General features: G+C 40.9%; 1 long non-coding RNA gene across 1 annotated transcript in view; it reads left to right on the forward strand.

Moving 5' to 3' along the window:
* The first annotated feature begins 9,984 nt into the window (after positions 1 to 9,984).
* Positions 9,985 to 21,482, forward strand: part of LOC141994943 (uncharacterized) — a 60,511-nt gene continuing 49,013 nt past the window's right edge. The window contains exon 1 of the long non-coding RNA XR_012641224.1: positions 9,985 to 10,253. This is a non-coding gene — a long non-coding RNA (uncharacterized LOC141994943). The remainder of the gene's footprint in view (positions 10,254 to 21,482) is intronic.

Genomic DNA, 21,482 nt, shown 5'->3' on the forward strand with positions numbered 1-21,482 from the left:
TTGTAAAATCATTCTGACTCATGAAGGTAAATTCCATATCTTTATTATATATTCCCTTTGAGAGCAAAAAACCATGTAGCCAGATAGAGCTGGAAGAACACACACATAATTAGTGGCATTTTAACTAAAGCTGTAGCAGCTATTTCTAAGAATAAATTCCCAGGGAAAGAGCAACTCAGCTGGAAAATGTCAACACTAACAAACTTTTAAAGTATTACATCCATTATAATAAGCAAAGTCTCTTTTTTCCCCTCTAGTCATCACATGATAAACCTCAACCCACACATCAATTTGTTAGAAGGCAAGTCAGAACAATAACAAAGAGACAGCCATTAGTGGACAAGATAGTTTCAAACACAATCTCACAAATAATATATTGTTGTTTGTCATCAGGACACTTTTAATACACTAGAGTACTTTCCAAAAGCACCTATAATCAATTCCTTCTAGTTTACAAACTTGGTAGGACTACAAGAGTGATAGCAATTTCATATTTCACACACCCATAGAGGTTATGACAATTGAGTCAATTCTGCAAAATACCATAATGACTTTGAATGCTCTTGAAATATTTTTGTATTTGTTTTCAGATGCTGTAAAATAAAGTAATTCAAACTCTGCCACACGCATACAATTTCTACATAGAAAGTATGGACCTGCTTTTCAGAGAGAGAGAGAGCTCTCTTCCTGTTATAACCCTTCTAGAAGGCATGCTGATCTCTGTACTGACACTCTTGACTTCCATTTTTGTTTGTATCTTTGTGGGATCCCAACACATTCGTGAATATCTAAAGCAAGAAAGACATGGAGCTAAGAATAGGCAGCAATTTAAACCCCCTAAAATGACTCTTTTTAAAATCAATTATTTTTATGTATATTAAAAGAATGAAACCCCCATGCCTTTACGGTAACCAAAGTTAGAACTGTGAATAGTTCTGATTGCTTCAATATTAAATCAGGTTTCAGAGTAGCAGCCGTGTTAGTCTGTATTCACAAAAAGAAAAGGAGTACTTGTGGCACCTTAGAGACTAACAAATTTATTTGAGCATAAGCTGAATGCATCGGATGAAGTGAGCTGTAGCTCATGAAAGTTTATGCTCAAATAAATTTGTTAGTCTCTAAGGTGCCACAAGTACTCCTAATATTAAATCAGAATCCCTGGCAATAAAGCAGAAGGAAATATGAATGATTGGATCCTATATCATTTTGCTTTCCACCAAGTATTTGCTCCCCAAATTTAAGTATCCATCACCTAGCAGCAGTCACACAACTTCAACCTATACAGCAGTTTGTTACAATCTCATTTGGAAGTTGATCAAATGAGTGTGTTTTTTTGATTTTCAGTGGCCTGGGTGAAGTATGCTTGGTGACCTCAGTAAGGTCAGGTCCACAAAACAAAAAGATCACTACCACAATTGACACCCTTGCTGCAGTCTCAGCACGAGAGGCCAAACGCTGACTGGGCAATTGAGACTCACCCTGCCAGCATTGGAGTGGATCTCTCCAGTTCAGGACTGAGTCAGACTGGGAGGGCAGCACATAACTGGCTTGTATATATCAGAAGACTTTGGTCACCAGGACTGTTCAGACTTGAAGGAGAGCATTGTGGAGTTGAAAAGCTTGTCTCTTACCAGCAGAAGTTGGTCCAATAACAGATATTACCTCACCCACCTTGTCTCTCTCAAAGAATCAACGAAAGACTTTGGGTGGCACATCAATGGAATGATATAATTGGTTATACTTAGTAGTACTCAATCTCCAGTGTCTCTTCAGTGCACTAAACTCTACTTGGGAACATGTTCCTCTGGGAGTCTTTTCATTTGAGTCACTGAGAGAAGAATTAGTAGATCCTTCCCAACACAGGCTAATTGAACACCTGGGGCGCCAAACGGAAAAGACCTCAGAGGGGCCTATCACCACCTAATAGAACATCATCTCTTTTTTTGGAGCCCAGGTTTGTGTAGTAGTTTAAAGAAGGTGTTGTACCTATTACTTTGGAAACAGAAGAAATTACTTGTAATTGTGATGCTCAACATGAAAAAGTTTGAGCACACAGAGCATTCCTGATACATTTGCACTGTCTTGCTTTTTTTTTTTTTTTTTTTTTTTAATGATGTTGCTGTGAGTTACTTAAACTAATGGAACATACTGTTCTCTTGTAATAGCTGATCATAGCTTATACATGTGTTAATCAAGCAATAATTGGTAACGAACATTATCTAGCAAAACAATTTGCAGACAGGCAAACTAATTTCAATTAATACGACACATTTATGACTAAGTGCTAGAAATATGGGTATTTATTGATATGATCACCCCAATGTGTGATCAGTCTTTCTCTGGTACTGTGATGTAGACAGCACCATATGTAGCTGTTTTATGTGGACTATTTTAGCCCTCCCATCTACTCAATGAATGAAAGATTTGTAAGGGCCAGATCCTCAGCCAGTGTAAACGAGTGCTGATCCACCGAAGTCAATGTAACTATGCCAATTTACACTAGTTGATGATCTGACCCATATTTCCAAGGAAACCTAATATTTATCATTCACGCTGGGATTTCTAGTAGTTCTAGGAGTTTCACCTTGTACGATCAAATCATTTAAGGTTTCTGTGACTCAGTTCTCCAACTATGTGGAAGGTACTCCGATAGCAGAAGCATAAAAAAAACTAATTTCCTGATCTGTAAAACGAGGATAATACTTTCTCCCACCCTCTGTCTATCTTGTCTATTTGGATTGCAAGATATTTGGGGCAGGGACTCTCTTCCTACTACATGTTTGTATGATGAGATAGTTGGCTCTGTGGATATGGGGAAAGTGGTGGACGTGATATATCTTGACTTTAGCAAAGCTTCTGATACTATCTCCCACAATATTCTTGCCAGCAAGTTAAAAAAGTATGGACTGGATGAATGGACTATAAGGTGGGTAAAAAGCTGGCTAGATTGTTGGGCTCAATGGGTAGTGATCAACGACTCGATGTTTAGTTGGCAGCCGGTATCAAGCGGAGTGCCCCAGGGGTCGGTCCTGGGGATGTTCAATGTCTTTATTAATGACCTGGATGAATTGCACCCTCAGTAAGTTCGCAGATGACACTAAGCTGGAGGTTAGGGATAGGGTCCAGAGTAACCTAGACAAATTGGAGGATTGGGCCAAAAGAAATATGATGAGGTTCAACAAGGACAAGTGCAGAGTCCTGCACTTAGGAAGGAAGAATTCCATGCACTGCTACAGGCTGGGGACCTGCTAAGCAGCAGTTCTGCAGAAAAGGACCTGAGGATTACAGTGGATGAGAAGCTGGATGAGAGTCAGCAGTGTGCCCTTGTTGCCAAGAAGGCCAATGGCATATTGCATTAGGAGGAGCATTGCCAGCAGATCGAGGGAAGTGATTATTCCCCTCTATTAGGCATTGGTGAGGCCACACCTGAAGTATTGTGTCCAGTTTTGGTCCCCCCACTACAGAAGGGATGTGGACAAATTGGAGAGAGTCCAGTGGAGGTCAATGAAAATGGTTACGGGGCTGGAGCACATGATTTATGAGGCGAGGCTAAAGGAACTGGGGTTATTTAGTCTGCAGAAGAGAAGAGTGAGGGGGAATTTGATAGCAGCCTTCATCTACCTGAAGGGAGGTTCCAAAGAGGATGGAGCTAGGCTGTTCTCAGGGGTGGCAGATGACAGAACAAGAAGCAATGGTCTCAAGTTGCAGTGGGGGAGGTCTAGGCTGGATATTAGGAAACACTATTACAACAGGAGGGTGGTGAAGCACTGGAATGGGTTACCTAGGGAGGTGGTGGAATCTCCATCCTTAGAGGTTTTTAAGGCCCAGCTTGACAAAGCCCTGGCTGGGATGATTTAGTTGGTGTTGGTCCTGCTTTGAGCAGGGGATTGGACTAGATGACCTCCTGAGGTCTCTTTGAACACTAATCTTCTATGATTCTATAGTGTCTGCCACAATAGAACTCTGATCTCCATCAGGGCCTCTATGCACTATTGTAATACAAATAATTAAAAATGATTAAATATTATTAAAAGGGACGATGATGAAACATGAATTTTCAGCAATACTCTGAACGTGTTGATCATAGGGTAAAATCCTGGTCTCACTGATGTCAATGGAAGTCCTGTCATTGACTTCAGTAACGACAGGATTTCACCCATTTTAAAGCTTGACAAGTTAGAGAGATGGTGGAGCAAGAAGTTTGTTCTTCCAATCAGTCCAAAGGGTTCAGTGACATGGAAGAAACTGTCCTAATAGAGAGGTGGTATTTGTGAGACACCACGCTTGAATGGTTTTACAATTGATATTCTGTTTCTTATCTGTGACCATATCCATTCTCTGAAGATGAAATGGGATACAGAATAGCCACACCTATATTTATTTTCTCTGTGTTCAGGCTTCCAGGACAATGCCAAAGCCCCACGAAAATAATGAACTAAGGGCATGTGTACATTGTCTCACCATTCAGACTAAGGGGGTGTGAATAGCAGTGCACACCAAAGTGCTACTCTGTACTCCCTTGTGTGGATGCTGTGGGTGCAAACTTAAAGGTCCTGAATGCACACTAATGTAGTCAATGGAATTCTGAAGAGGACTACATTAGTGCGCACTGAGGACCTTTCAGTTCACGCCCACAGCATCCATGTGGGACAGTTACAGTGCAGCACTTTGGTGTGCACTGCTATTCACATTCCTTTAGTCTGAACAGCAGGACAGAGTTACACCCAGCCTTGAACATGTCCTCCTTCAAGCTCTCTTTGCTTGGAAACGAAAGTGAACTCTTTCACTGAGCCATGGGCACTCCCTCTCGACCAACTGTGCATCTCTGGGGGAATTAGAGATTTCATTTTAACAACATCTAGCTATACAGGCAGAATATGCTACACCCTTTTTTTGTGCACATTTAACGTTGATCTTACTGATATCTGCCAAGTGAGTCTGTGTTCTGTTATGCTATCTGATTTGCTTATGAAAGAGCACATTAAAAGAAAATTGCCTACCCATAACCTCAGAGGTGAAACATCAAAATAAATCTAACAATAGTAGGTACTGGTAATTGAATTTTTGAGCACAGCTCCTCAGTATTTGAGGAAATGCATCACGGTTTGCTAACAGTGGCACATTAGATGCCATAGTTGAGATTTTAAAAAGTGGCTATGGAATTTGGGTGCTCAATTGGAGATACCTTAATTTGAGGCTTTTTTCAAGAGCTTAGCACCACCTCTGAGAGATGGGTCCCTGTAAAGGTATGTGCATCTTGCCACCAAAATATCGACAGACACAAACTCATTAGTTCTTTAAAATCTTGGCCTCCATGTTTTGTGTTGCAGTAGATGGCTTTAATACATCTTTGAGTGTGTTTTAGAGTACTAAACGATTTATCAAGATTTTAACATCATGGACAGTAATGGAATATATGCCATATTATAGATTACCACCTTGAAGAAATACTTATCTCATTACTAGCAACCATTCAGCAATGGTTATGTGCCAGTTATATTCTCTGTCTGTCTATTATGAAACCTGCACAGCAGATACACTGAGCTGCTACCAACAAGCGTCTTGTCAGCAGCACATGGAATGGTGATCCTCTACTAGGGTCTGATCCTGCACCTACTGCAGCATATGGCAAAGTTCCCACTGAGTTCAGTGACAGAGGATCAGACTCTGAGGCCAGGTCTACACTACAGACCTTACAGCGGCAAAGCTGTACCACTGCAGCTGCGGCGCTGTAAGGTCTCCTGCGTAGCCGCTCTATGCCGATGGGAGAGAGCTTTCCCTTCGGCATAATTAAACCATCCCCAACAGCAGCGGTAGCTATGTCAGTGGGAGATGCTTTCCTGCTGGTGCTTCTATCAGTGTAACTTTCGGCAGTCAGGGGTGTGTTATTTCACACCCCTGACCAAAAAATGTTACTGACAAACGTGGTCATGTAGACATAGCCTTAAACACTACTGCCAAGGCTTTTGCAAGAATGGTACGAAACCAAAGTCATAAAGACTCTTCATCTCATGATGACTCCAATCCTGCAAGTGATTCTGCAGTGATCTGCCTATGTGGTTCTCGACGTAGGATGGAAGCCTAAAGTAGCAAACTGAGATTATGTAAAACTTCCCTCTTCTCCCTCCACAAGACACTAATGCCTCATACAGGGTTGCTTCAGATCAGTTTAAAAATCTTTCTATTTGGAAATCTCTTAGGAACACTTTAATAATGAACATAAGAGACCTCTTGAAGATCATGATATACTGAGAAAGTTCCAAGTCTAGTTTTAGTCCCAAAGATACTGTAGTGGCTGGAAAGTGGTAAATGATTTTGATTATCCATAGACAAAAAAACCTAATTTGTGCCTCAATTTCCATCAATCTTAGTAAGACCTCTGATACCTTGATACTGTTTTATTGGCTAGACTAATGAATACCAGTATCAGTTCCTTTGTCCTCAGTTGATCTAAAAATTATTCACGTCCTGTTCTCAGTATTTCAAAGCTAATGATCTGATTTCTGCAACCAGATTTATTGCAGAGAGAATTCCATTGAAGTTTCCCTTCTTTTTCTTTCTTAACCCACAGTATTTTACCTAACACCACAAATGAGGAAACTGTTGGAAGTCTGTTACAACGGCACCATTCAGTCTGCTGCAGTTTCTCAGACTAGGTCTTCTGGAAGTCATAAAAAAAATAATTCAGGCTGGAATTTGGTAGAAGAGGTGCTAGTGATCGAGACAGTTTATCCCCCTTCCTTCTCCCCCTCAAATAATCACCATCAACTATCATTCCGTTCATTTCAGGTCCTGGAAATGCTGATGATCACAACAAACATAACAACATTTGGGCCTGGAATTTTCAGTGACCAATCAGATTCTCACTTTGGCAGTTATTCTTTTGCCACAAAGTAAGGCCTGATCCTGCGAGTGATTTTGCATGATAAAAGGGTCCACGCTAGTGGACCTGATCACGTATGCTGTACTTGATCATTGGTACCATCAAAGCCTAGAAACACAGAACTCAGCAGAATTATTCCAAATTAAAACAAAAGAAAAAACAAACACAAAAATCTCTCAAATAAATAAGAGCAATGCAATGTTACCTACTAAAAGAAGCTCATTCCTGAAATGCATTGTTCATAATAATTGTTCAGTCTGACCCCTGCATGTGTGTAGGGCCTCCCCTTTCATTGCCGGCCCCCATTTCCAACACATTACAGGACCAGGACACAATTTATTATAGGACAAATCCTGCTCGCTTTACTCATGCAAGACTCCCATTGGCCCTATCTGTTTGTCTGTCTATACTATTTCACAAAATAATTAAAATGTGCTTTCACTAGGAAAAGTAGAGCTAGGAGAAAAATACCCAGCATATAATTTATATGAGAGATTTCACCTCTTCTGCTGGTAATAAATAGCTCATGGACAGACCATTATTTTCACACATTAATTTTGTATTCAGAATTATTTGCAGAACAATTTCTGCAAATAACTTTTGGCTTGTAACTCTTTTACAAGCAGCTTGATGTGAGTATTTAAATCTGAGCTGTATGATTTCATAGGGATCACGAGGTATGTTTCTGCTTCCTGACTGGATAAAGATTACTGCTAGAATTAGGTATCTGGTGCAAATACCAGTGAGTATGACTGACTTGAAGGGGGCTCTGTGCTGGCACAGGGGTTCACACAAGTGGGTCAGATTGCACAATACAAGCCTAGAATGTAAATAAAATTAACTTTGGGGGGAAAAAGTCTCTCTCTCTTTTCCTTTTAGCAGAGGACATTTGGAGTCCATTTTCTTGCATATAAAAAGCAAAGTGAGGAGATATCTGAATCATTAACTGTGCACTCTGTTGTTCCATTTCTTTTTAATTTCTGCTATATTATATCCCACACCACATAATTCCAGTATAACAATTCCAGCTTTTATCCGTTGCTTAAAATAATTACCTTAAGAAATACTTGGAAGCATTAGATTTGCTTCCAGTGGAGATTCTGATGACTATTTCTTAATACCAGCTCATTTCATTATCTCTCTCCACAGCACGCTTCAAGTGCCCTAAACTAATGTTGTTTAACAATTATTATGGACGAACTTACACGTGTATTCAATTACTCACTCTAGACATGAAGAGGCTTCCCTACTTTGTACATATAGCAAGAGGCAATTCCTCTCTCTCAAGCAGTACACCAGGGGTCTTAACAATACAGTGAATTAGTAATTGGAAGAGTTTTGCAATAAAGCCATCTCCAACCTTCCTCGGAGAAATGAGACAAATGGCCTGTTGCTTTATTTGATAGTCTCATATCTCCACGACAGTAAAGGCATCTGAATATCTCAGGAAGGATTGGCTTGAACTCACAAGGTATGAGGGGCCTGAGACTGATCTCATTTATATTAAGGTAAATCCAGAGTAACTCCACAGAAAGTTGGACATGCTGGGCACTGCCATGCACATAGCAACTGAAAGCAATGTGATAGGGTTATTCTGCATGTGCCATTTTCCCCAGTTGGCCCTCCAAGTTTGTATAGTAAAGCTAGCTTCCTTCTGAAACCTGGGGCTCTTACCAGTGGAGCTAATAGCAGCCACAGTGGAACACCATACTGAGTTGTATGTAGTTAGTGGCAGCAGACATACTGGCTGAGGGGGATTAGTGGGAAGAGACTATACAAAGGGATTGATTGTAGTTTTGTGGGAGTCTATGTTTGTGGATACAGTACCGCATATAATGTCTGTCTGAGGTCTCGCTATTGGGCCAAGAACCTGATCCTACATTTGTGTCCTACTGACTTCAGTGGGACTCCACATGGGTACAATAGGGCATCTGGTTAGATCACAGCGCAGGGCTCTAAGTGCCGAAAAAGGTTAGTGTGGCAGTGCCCATACAGAATGGGACAGAAAAGTCTGTTTCTCTCTCCCCGGGTTTTAACACTCTTTAGTGGGACTTTATAATTCTACTGGGGTTTTGTTGTGTGCCATATTATTGGTGTCAGACAATTCTATTGCCCAGTTTCAGAGCCAAGAGAAAGATGAGCAGAGAAATTGGAGGGTAGAATACAACAAAACCTTGTGGCTGTTTTCACATTGTTATATTCTTTATGAATGGTCACTTATGGCTTAACAACCACTGTTGCTGCCTTTGAAATAATTTACATGCCATTCTTTTCCAGCAGTTGTCATTGTTAACTACTTCTACCAACCATTTTTTCCCTCAGGTTGTTTAATTATTGGAGGATAAGTGGTACTAGTGAGGGATTCACAGGGAAAAAGTAATTAATATTTCCATCTATCTCTGTGAAAGAAAGTATTATTATTAATTAATATCCACACAAAGAAGCAGAAGGATTTTTAAAAAATCTACAATAGAGATATCTACAAGGGTCACATTTGCTCTGAGTGCCTCTTTGACAGGTACCCATTTATTATTTTAACAAGCCAAGACTGTCTGCATCTTCAATCACAGGAGGTCAATCCTTCATTTCTGTCAAACCTTTGATAACTAAAGTGTCTGTATTAATAACTAAAACCTGAAAGAACAAGCTAAGATAGCTACAGTAGGGGGTCACATTGCTTGAAATTGCCAAGTAGCAGCTAGTTCGTTTTGCACGAAGAAAAGAGTTAATCATTGTATACAGTTGCAGTAATTATTTTTAGACGTGCTTTGGCACAACTCTGCTACCTACTGGACCTTTACCTCCAAGTAAGCCCTTTTCTATAATAGCAGTTCACGTCTAGAAAGAAAGGAGAATGAATGTGTGTGGGATAAAAGGGAGGGATTCTTCAATGCCAATAATGTTTGACGCTAATGGGTATAAGATGACCGCAACGATCAGCCAACCGGAATAAAGTGTTGACCTGGGCAGGGCTTTCCTAATGAGGGTACATCTTTGCAACCACAGGCGCATGTTCGCCCACACTTATAAATAAGTGGGACAGCCACCAGGCTCTTTTGTCTAGGGCACTGTTTAACTGACGTGCGTCCCAGCGAGAGGGCTCATTGTTGGAATCATCCCCCAAAAGGAGGAAGTGGCTGAAGAACATTTAGATTTAGAGTATCCTTGCTACGCGTTTTTTCTACTTTTAACTAGAGGGCTTGTGTGAGCATCCTACCCTTAGTCTGCACCTGACTAATAACTGAGAAAGGAAAGTTCCAGATGAGTTTTCCTGATGCACACGAGGAAGCAGCTTGGCTTAGTGGATAAAGTCCTGCACTTGAACTACTCAAGAGACACGAGTCTGCCACTGACTGCTGGATGGCCTGGGGTAAGTCATTCTGCCTTTCTGTGTCTCTGTTTCCTCAGGATAGTGGCAAGGATCTATAGATGAAAACCACTAAAACAGCTAGGTATTATTTTCTAGGTGAAAGTGACATTTTTTATCTTTTGATGCTATATGCAAAGACATAACTCTGCCATACCAGTGTCACTTATTCTTTTTTTAAAAACGATAGTAGCACCCAAAATGTGCTAAGCACAGTACAGCTGTGTAAGAAGAGACAGTCCATACCCTGAAGAATTTACATCATAGAAGGACAAAGACAAATCAAAGGGTTGTTCAGCTAACTTACTGACGGTTCCTACTGCACTATGGTGAGAATGGATTGTTGGTTAGCTTTTCAAAAGAGGCAGAGCACTCTCAGATCCCACTGATCTCATTGTAGGTTGTCAGCACCTCTGAATATCAGACCACTCATTTTTAAGTAATGTGTGGTAATTTCGGTGCAGGCAGAAAGATCCTACTTGTTATTATACACATAGGCCTCCTACTTAACCCTGAAGGGAAGAGGACTCTCTGTATTCACATCTGAAAGAGATAGCTGCTGGGATACAAACAAAAGCACCTATATTTACTCAGCTGACTGTGCCACTAAAATCTTCTCTTTAAAGTGCACTGAGTAAACCCCACCAGATTTGGAATTCCAGTGTAGTTTGGAGAAGCATCCTAGAGTTTTGCATCACCACTACCCAAACTTCTCAAAACTGCAAAGCTGACATGGAAATTTCTCAACAAGAACCTTTCTGAGGAAATTGACAACATGCCTGGCTCTGGCCCTGCAAATGCAAAGGGCACATACAATCTGATATTTCAGAATCTTAAGAGAGTTTCAGTTCTAGAAACGGATAGAGCTTCACTGGGGTTTGATTGTATTCAAATTGGACTACCCCAGCTTGGACTCAGCACCAGTTGTGCTGCATGAGAGGGATCCAGTGGAAAGAGAACACCCTTGCTAGCATACAGCTAAGAAGCATTTTGTTCTTCTCATGCCTGTCACATTCCCTCTTCATCTTATTTCCATGTTTTTGTTTTCTCCTTCACTTCACTCTATGGCAGCAAATAATGCTGAATACTAATGTAGCTCTAACTCTTTCATTTACAGATCATTTCTCCACACACAAGTGCTCAGTTTTTCCAAGTACAAATCAAATCAGGTTACCTTAATTACTCAGGAGTTTTTGAGTTGTTCTGAGGTGCTGGCCTTTTGTTATCCCTAAGCCCCTTTACTAGACGGAGTAAGATCTATGTAGTCTTTCAATGCTTTTCTTTCTCAGTGTTAGCAGAGAGGAATTCTTGTCAGAAGTAATTCTGTTTGCCTGAACAAGGAGTTTCAGGGTGACATTATTTTAAAGCCAGTGGATGAATAATAATCCTTCCAGGTGATTGCTTTGGGAAGAATATAATAAAGGAATATTTAGTGACTTTTTCACCCAATTTACTGTTTCGTGGAATATCATAACAGAATTTAGACAGGTTAGCTGTGAACACAGACTCTGGCTTCTCTTTCAAGTAAATTGGTAGCACATTATTAGAAAAATTCACAGAGGGAAATGCTAATGGTGCAGCAGTGCTTACGTTTTATACGAGCCAGATTATGACTAGATACATAGAAAAAAGAGTGGGAAATCTGCTGCTGAGAAGAGCTTAGTGCATAATTATTTTCTCTCACTCACCAAATGACTCCTGGGTTGGAAGGATTTAAAACAGAAAGTGAATGATAAAAAATGCTGACTGTGGCTAATGTGGGCAGAACCAAGCAGAATTAACATTGCCAGGAGAGATATGCCAGACTGTGTGGGCCTTGAAATGAGTGTTTTCTAAACAGTATGGCCCCTATTTAAAAATAGCAACTGTTACTTACTAGGAAAAGCAAAGTAAGTTTCATTTCCGATTCAGCAGACTGGCTCACCCCTCCCCACATCCAAGAGCCGGCAAAATGGCACTTAAACTACAGAATTTCACAGTCCTTCTTCTGGTGCCAGATTTTGCCAGAGGAGATTGCTTTGGAGAGCAAGCAAGATATATGTCCTCCTAAACTGCTAGGCATTCAAGCTTCTCCCTTTTTTGAAATGCAGGAGAAAAAGTAATATTCACTGGTCAGCACTGCAAGTTCCACGGGCCTATAACAGCACATTATTTAAGCCCTGATTCACCAAAATGCTTAAGCACATACTTAACTTTAAGACCATCCCTATTCAGCAAAGCATTTAACCATGTGTTCAAGTCCTGTTGACTTCAAAGTTTAAAGTTAAGCAGGTGCTTCTGTGCATTGCTAAATTTGGGCCTTAAACTGTAAGAATGGGATAATTTGGCTCATTATACTTGGGGAACGACACAATGCCCATGAACATTAAACTTGCTATCTATTTGCATACAGATGCACACACAGTACTGGGTTCTGCTTTCAAAGAATTCTGTAGATATCAAACTACACATGGATCCTTAGAGATTACCCAACTGCAATTATGCTCCAAAATAGATTTGGCGGCATCACCTACATGCCATCTCAGTAAGTCCAGCTGCACTGAGCGAACACATTTGCTCAGGGTCTTCCATTGCCCTTGAATGTGCTTTGGTTTCACTTGCTGCATAAAATACTGTTAGATACGAGTTTATGACACACCCACTCCCAGTAGTAAAATAAACCTCTCTTGTAACAAGGAAATCTTCTGGAACTTGAGTTCTTTCCATGAAATCATGGTTTGTGCCCACACATTGCTAAAGGTCTTGCTGGAGCACCCTGAAGTACCTTTCTACATAGAATATCCCCTGCTGGGATCTCTTCTAGCCAGATTAATGATGTGATGCCTTTCTGCTGTTCTTGGTTTCAGTGAGCATTAATTTGTGATGAAACTCTTTATTACTGTTTAAAGACAGACACTGCATAAATAAGCTGTACATTTCCACTGCTCACTCTCAAAAAAAGCTTCTGATTTGAAATGCAAGGAACTGAAATCAGAGTTACAACACTGAAATTCCTAATCGAGGAAGGTCTAAGTGCCTGGTTGTCACTTAAGTATTCTTGCATGGTTCACTGATGTGCTCCGATACTCATTTTCTCTATGTCAAGTGTACATTTATTATGTTAATGCTGAATCATCATAATAAGAGTGGCCATACTGGGTCAGAACCCAGTATCCTGTCTCCTGAGAGCAGCCAATGCCAGATGCCTCAGAGGGAACAAACAGAACAGGGCAATCATCAAGTGATCCATCCCCTATCATCTGCTCCCAGCTTCTGGCAGTTAGAAGCTTAGGACACCCAGAGCATGAGGTTGCATCCCTGATGATCTTAGCTAATAGCCATTGATGAACTTATTTAATTCTTTTTTGAACCAGTTATAGTTTTGGCTTTCACAACATTCCCAGGCAATGAGTTCCCACAGGTTGACTGTGTGTTGTCTGAAGAAGTACTTCCTTACGTTTGTTTTAAACCTGCTGCCTATTAATTTTATTGCGTGACCGGGGTTCTTGTGTTATGTGAAGGGGTAAATAACACTTCCTTATTCATTTTCTCCACACCCGTCAATTTTATAATCCTTAATTATAAGCCCCCTTAGTCACCTCTTTTCCAAGAAGAAAAGTCCCAGTCTTTTTAATCTCTCCTCAGATGGAAGCAGTTCTATAGCCTTCATAATTTTTGTTGCCCTTCTCTGTACCTTTTCCAAATCCAATATATATCTTTCTTTGAGATGGGGCAATCAGAACTGCATGCAGTATTTAAGGTGTGGATGTACCGTGAATTTACATATTGGCATTATCATATTTATGGTCTTATTATCTATCCTTTCCTAACATTGTTACCTTTTTTGACTGCCACTGCATATTGAACAGATGTTTTCAGAGGACTATCCACAATGACTCCAAGATCTCTTTCTTGAGTGGGAACAGCTAATTTAGACCCCATCGTTTTGTACGTATAGTTGGAAAACATAATCCCAATGTGCATTACTTTGCATTTATCAACATTGAATTTCATCTGTCATTGTGTTGCCATGTCACACAGTTTTGAGAGATCCCTTTGTAGCTCTTTTCAGTCTGCTTTGGACTTAACTACCCTGACTAATTCTGTATCATCTGCATGCTTTGCCACCTCACTGTTTACCCCTTTTTCTAGTTTACTTATGAATATGTGGAACAGCACTCTTACCAGTACAGATCCGTCAGGGGTATTGCTATTTAACTCTCTCCATTCTGAAAACTGACCACCTATTCCTTCCCCTTTCCCCATCCCTGTCTTTTAACTAGTTACTGATCCAGGAGAGGACCTTCCCTCTTATTCCATGACTGGTTACTTTGCTTAGGAGGCTTTGGTGAGAGATCTTGTCAAAAGTTCTCTGAAAATCCAAGTACATTACATCCATTGGGTAACTTTTGTCCACCTGTTTGTTGACCTCCTCGAAAAATTCTAATAGATTGTTAAGGCATGATTTCCCTTTACAAAAGCTGTGTTAACTCTTCCCCAACAAATTGTGTTCATCTGTGTTTCTGATCATTCTGTTCTTTACTATAGTTTCAACCAATTTGCGTGGTACTGAAGTTAGGTTTACTGACCTGTAATTGCCAAGATTACCTCTGGAATCTTTTTTTAAAAATTGGCATCACATTAGCTATCCTCCAGTCATCTGGTACAGAAGCTGATTTAAGTGGTAGGTTATATACAACAGTTAGTAGTTCTGCAATTTCATATCTAAGTTCTTGCAGAACTTTTGGGTGAATACCATTTTGTCCTGGTGACTTATTACTGTTTAATTTCTTCCAAAACCTTCTTTATTGACACTCAACCTGGGACAGTTTCTCAGATTTGTCATCTACAAAGAATGGCTCAGGTGTAAGAATCTCCCTCACATCCTCTGCAGTGAAGACCAATGCAAAGAATTCATTTAGCTTCTCTGCAATGGCCTTGTCTTCCTTGAGTGCTCCTTTAGCACCTCGATTGTCCAGTGGCCTCACTGATTGTTTTGAAGGCTTCCTGCTTCTGATGTACTTAAAAATCATCATCATAACTGACTAAGCCTGGGATTTTCAAAGAGGCCAAAGGGAATTAGGCACTCAGCTCCCTCCACCTGTTTTGAAAACCCCAACGTTGGGTAATCACAATTTTTTTTTAAAGGAAACTGTTAGTGCCTGCAATTTTTATTCCATTCATCCTGGAAAGTTTGGGAATTGAACCCAAGACCTCTCACCCCAAAACCCATACACATATGCCTCCAGGCCATCTGTATTGTTCATATCTGATTAAGGTCCCTGTTGAATTAGTTCCTTTTTAATCGACACAACTGGGGTAGCCCAGACAGTTATTATGATGTCTTGATTGCTGTTTATGTGTTCACTCTATTGTAACTTGCATGCCTTAGGTTGGTACTAGTGCTGGAGAAAAGAAAACTAATTTAGTTTTAAAGGGGACGTGAAAGTTTTAAGGTAGTTTAATGTTTTGGTAAAACTATAATGGTGGGGAAGGTTGGACTATCAGAGTCAATAAAAAGCATTAATTCTGATAATAACTCAAGCCTTAACTCCCTCCACATCAAAGAAACACCCTTTCTCTGATGTACAGTATAAATGCTCTTCATACCACAATTGATGACAGGCAATAGAAAAGATACATTTTTCATTTGTACCCCGTTGAGATTTCACACCATAAAGATCAAATCTGTAGATAGTTATTTACCCATATAAACGCTGATTTGTTCAGCGATGAGGAGTCATCTACATTTTATCCATTTATGCCGTTTCCTAAAATTTATAGGCCAGATCCACAGCTGCTGTCAATGACCTCAGTGAAGCTATGCTGAGTGACATGAGCAGAGGATCTGGATCTGATATAGTAGATGGATTATTGTCAATATTACACAGTCCGTAGTGCCAAGATACCACTCTGATGGATAGAGTATGGAGCAGAGGAAAAGAGTGGAGGTGGAGAAAGATGCATGAACCAGGTCTTTGCCTGGATTTCTGGACAAATACAGCTCTTGACTTCTTGCAAGCTATTGGCTATGCCTTTCCAAATCTCAGTGTTCCAGCTGCATGGGGCTCGGGAGGGCATGTCAGCAGCAGAGCTTGCTCTGTAGCTGCCACTCCTTTCACTTTGTTTTGGGCTACATTTGTATGTTTGCTCCCCTCCATGATGCATAACAGAGGGCAGCATTTGACCCCAAAAGAACATAATCTGAGTGACATTCCAAAGAACTGTTTTAAAATCCTCTCTCCAACTTCTTTATTGGATCAGTTACAGCCTCTCTGTGTTTCCTTCTGCAAACCCTACTGTAAATGTTGTTGGGTAATTAACGTGTTGAACACCAGAGCTGAACTTTCATAGGCAATTAGTGGGATGGGAACAGCCCACAAAATGCATTTCAGTTTTAGTAGTGAATTGTGACTCATTTGCAATCTTGCAGAGCGGTATCCATCATTGTGGTATCCCTAAAACAGATCAGCCCTTTGTGCTTGTTCACCTTTCCCACTCCTACCCCCTTTCCATATACCAAGGACCCTTTTCTGTTCAATTTTTCACTTCAGCCTTGTAAAGGATTCTGCTTGTTGATTACTTACAATCTACATATTGTCCTTCTGCTGCATCAATAACTCATTGGCCTAGCATCTGCTTTCCACTGAGCCCAGAAAAACAGTTTTATTTTTACATCCTGTGTAACTCCTCAGGTCTCCAGAAAATCATACCCTCCATCATGATTCTAGCCCCGATGTTTGCACCCCTGCTAAGGAGGCTAGGAGCCACTTCCTAAGCCTAGATAGACAAATGCACTATCACAGCTGGGAAGGGCATAGGAGGGAGTCAGAAATGCCTCTGTGCCCCCGACTTAGGCTCAGGGGAACACAGGGGCTGCACCCCAGATACTTCCCCACAGAACAACCGGGCAGGGAAGGGGCAAGGAGTGGTGGGGAGTAAATGAACTCATGGCTCTATCACAGCTATGCACTGGCAAGTAGAATCAGCTGAAGTATGCAGGACCCCAAGCAGAGGGGTTATAAATTAGTCCCTACACTCAGAGCCTTATGGGCAGCAAGCATGATCTAACCCTATATCTTTAGATGGTTTGAAAACTTAGCTTAAAAGCCCAAGTCCAAAAGACTTATCCAGGGAGCACTCATTTATTATGAAATTTAAAAGCAAAGAAGCTTAACCATTTGGAAGTTAGAGGATTGTGTAAAATTTGGTTGTATGCTATCCAATGTTTATTGAGATTCCTCTGCCTGACTCAAAAATACCAGAGTTGTCTTTAAGCTGAACTTTGCAAACAAATGACTGAAATTATTACATACTTATGGAGCCTGTTCAGTCTCAAGGACACAGTATACTAGTCTGGCCAGTACAAATCCATCATGAGTTGCATATATCATAGTCGGACATTATAAATATGAAATAACATCCTCTTCAAAGTCTATATTGACAGGGGACAATGTACAAGAGAGCGCCCTACTAGGCAACTTCCTGTCTTGAGAGACCATGCCAAAGTATTCCTCAAGTATTCTGAGTACATTTTTAACAGAAGCCAATTGCCACAGAACAATTTTGCCAGACCTTTGAACAGTGGCTAAAGACAAATCTTCGCGTATAGCAAATATTGTACAGCCAGTGAATGTAATTAATACATTTCATGATTTTGAATAGAGTTGGGAAATGTTCCCAACAATTCCGGCCCCCTCCCCACAGTACAATTTTCCTGGTAATAAGGACTTGTTACTAACTCAACATTTAGTCCAGGTTCCATTAAATTTTGTACAAAACTTTGTGATAACCTAACTCTGAACACAACTGGGCCAATTTATAGTTTAATTCAAAATGGAGGTAAAACCAACAATTAATAAGAGTGGCTGCTATTCAGAAGCAAGTCTAGAGTTCAGCTGTACACAGCACAATCCAGACCTTGGTTTTAGATGGGACACTGGTCATAAAAATTTGTCCCTTTATTGTGGAAAAAAAGTGAAATGCTCTTTTTCAACAAGCTAAAGAACTGGTCAAAATAGGAAGTTTTTGGCAAAAATTTTCACAAAAAATCCACCTTATTTTTCATTGAAATATTCCACAATTTGATTTGTTTACTAGTTCTAACACGGGTATATTATAGAATCTGAGGAAGGCCCCAACCCAGCTGCAGAATGCCATATAAAGGGTCTTTAAAAACCCTACATCTGGCTAGGGGAAAATTCTCCAGGCACAGGAACTAAGGGTTTGTCTTCACTACTGGGGAGATCCAAGCTGCTGTAATCAATGCAGCAGGTGTCGATTTAGTGGGTCCAGTGAAGACCCGCTAAATCGACAGTAGAGCGTTCTCTCTATTAGAGTCTGATACTCCAGCTCCCCAAGAAGAGTAAGGAAAGTTGATGGGAGAGCATCTCACGTCAACGCGGTGCAGTGAAGAATCCAGGGTAAGTCGACCTGAGCTATGTCGACTCCAGTTACGTTATTCTTGTAGCTGGAGTAGTGTAACTTAGGTTGACTTACACCGGTAGTGTAGACAAGGCCTATGGGAGACTGCCACAGGCTGCCTTCCAAGGACTCTTTCACAAAATCAGCCACGGGGAGCATGCCAAAGCTGGGAGGGGGTGGAGCCATAGCACTCTGATGATTCTGAACAGTGCTCCTGCCCATACGCAGTGGGTGACAGGCAGCCTCCAGAACTGTGCAAGTCATACCTGGGTCCACTGTGATTTCCAGGGCAACCTAGAATTGGCAGCTTTCAAGGGACCTCAGGAGGTCATCTAGTCCAACCCCCTGCTCAAAGCAGGACCAATCCCCAATTTTTGCCCCAGATCCCTAAATGGCCCCCTCAAGGATTGAACTCACAACCCTGGGTTTAGCAGACCAATGCTCAAACCACTGAGCTATCCCTACCCCCCCTTACTCTTCCTCCCACTCTCTGGCCTCTAAGAGGGGCAGCACAGAATCTCCAACTAAGCTGCACCTTTCTGTCTCATACATAGTGTAGGCACAGAGTCCAAAATTAGGGAATTGAATTTACAAGCACAATTCCTGACTGAGAAAATACAATAATTGCTAACAGCTAACACACAGTGGCACCTGAGATGCAAAAGTGACTAGTGATTTTGGGTACCTGGATCGAGCCACCTTAACAGGGGCCTGATTTTCAGGAAGCACTGACAGTCCACACTTTGTCCCCTTGAGGCATCCCCAGACTTTAATACTTAGTCCTGTCATGAGTGCAGGGGGCTGGACTAGAAGACTTCTTGAGATCCCTTCCAGTCCTACAATACGATTCTATGATCCTCAGTTAACCCACAAAAATCACTACATGTGCCCTATTGAATGTGGCATATTGCAGCATTATAAAATATATTTATGCACATGAGATGAAAAAAATTCTCCTTTCCACAATCTTCCCCTGTTTAGGGTGTGTGTTTGCACATGAACATACACTCCCCAAAAAAGGAACGTATGTGGAAAGGAGAAAATCTTTCCTATAGTCTACGGGATGTGATAAGATTGTGCCCCACTCTTTTCTCAGTCTCACACTGGAGGAAACAAAGTTTTTTTTAAATAAGCTTAGGGAAAAATAAAATCCATCAAGGAGGATCACATAGAGCTGCAGCAGTCAGGCCCTGCACCACTGCATAGGCGGGTCCTGCTACAAAGCCAAGAAACAGCCAAGGAAAAAATGAATTGTCAAGCAGATGATTGTACTTAAGAGAATCCTCCTGAAGCTGGACATCTGGGTGCTTCAGATGCCAACCTTAAATCAGCAGTCAGCTTAGTGCTGGTGTAGGGATGGATGGCAAAATCAGAACAAGTTTTACATTGCCAAGGATGGTATGGGATGCAATGTCAAGTGAATACTGCAAGTATATCCATTTGGCACTGTACTCTGAAAACATGCTTAAAAACAAAGCATAAATTGTGTCAAGAGAATGCCTAATCAGGGCATGGAAATGTGCTACTATGACAACTCTGTGCTATTGAACTTCATGAGCAAAGGGGGTCTATGCGCTTCAGAATGGCTGGGGGTAAGCAAATGGCTGCTGTGTGCTGGGATAGGCATAAAGAGAACTGAAACATTAACCTCTGCTTTGCCAGTGAGCAGCAACTGCCTTTTTCATATGGCAGCTGTTTACTTGTTTGTTGTTCTGATAGGGAATGAATTATCGAATGAAAAAAGGACAAGAATGCTGTATTTTATCATCATACTTATTACACTTCTTATACTTCACTGCCATGACATTTTGGCACGTAATTTAATACTTCTAGTAATGTAAAAATTGCAAGAAATCTCCTTTCCTACTCACTCCCTGCCCCTCAGATTTCGGTGTCTCTTGAAATCTCAGCCTGCAACTAGGACTAGAAGAACACCAGAAATCTGGTGTGAAACTTTTTCCTCAAGGGTTTTTCCAGCTGGTTTTTGCAGACCCAAGAGATCCAACCCAAGATTTTATTTACAGTAGCTATTCAATCAAACACTCATTTATCCAGATAAAAGGAGTATATTAAAATAATTCGAATAAACATACTTCTGGGAAAGCAGGGAACCATCTATCTTTCTAGATAAGAATACTTCTTATATATGCCCCATCCCTTCTCTACCATAGTATCTAGGCACTCCCAGTCATTAAAGTATTTTTCCCCCCAAAACCCCTGAGGTAGGAAAATATTACATCCATTTTACAGCTGGGGAACCAAAGCATGTAGACTAAGTGACTTGCTTAGGGTCACACTGGAACTCTACTGCAGTGTTCAGAATTGAACCCAGGTGTCCAGAGGCAGAGGCCAGTTCCTTAACCACAAGACCATCCATCGTCGCTTTATTTTTCAGTGTACTCTAATACATATCTAATACAATGTCTCTTTTCAAATAAAGGAATTTTTCAGGTAATCAAAATTTGACTGTATGCACAATCTCTCAGACATTACATTGTGCAGAGACAGTTTACAGAAAGTCTCCATTGCAAACACAACATTTTCAAAGAACTGTAGCATGTGGATCCACTAAATACTGTACATATGACACTTGAGTTGATCTCAGGCAGACAGATTACAGACCTGTGAGCTCTATATTCTCAAAATAAGCCCTTGACTAGATTCCAAAGAAGTTACCACAACCAGTCAAAAATGTCAACTACACATTAATCCAGGGGTGGGCAAACTTTTTGGCCCAAGGGCCACATCTGGGTATGAAAATTGTATGGTGAGCCATGAATGCTCATGAAATTGGGGGTTGGGGTGTGGGCTCCAGCTGGGAGTGCGGGC

This window comes from Natator depressus, chromosome 10, assembly GCF_965152275.1.
Source record: "Natator depressus isolate rNatDep1 chromosome 10, rNatDep2.hap1, whole genome shotgun sequence".
Taxonomy (NCBI): domain Eukaryota; kingdom Metazoa; phylum Chordata; order Testudines; family Cheloniidae; genus Natator; species Natator depressus.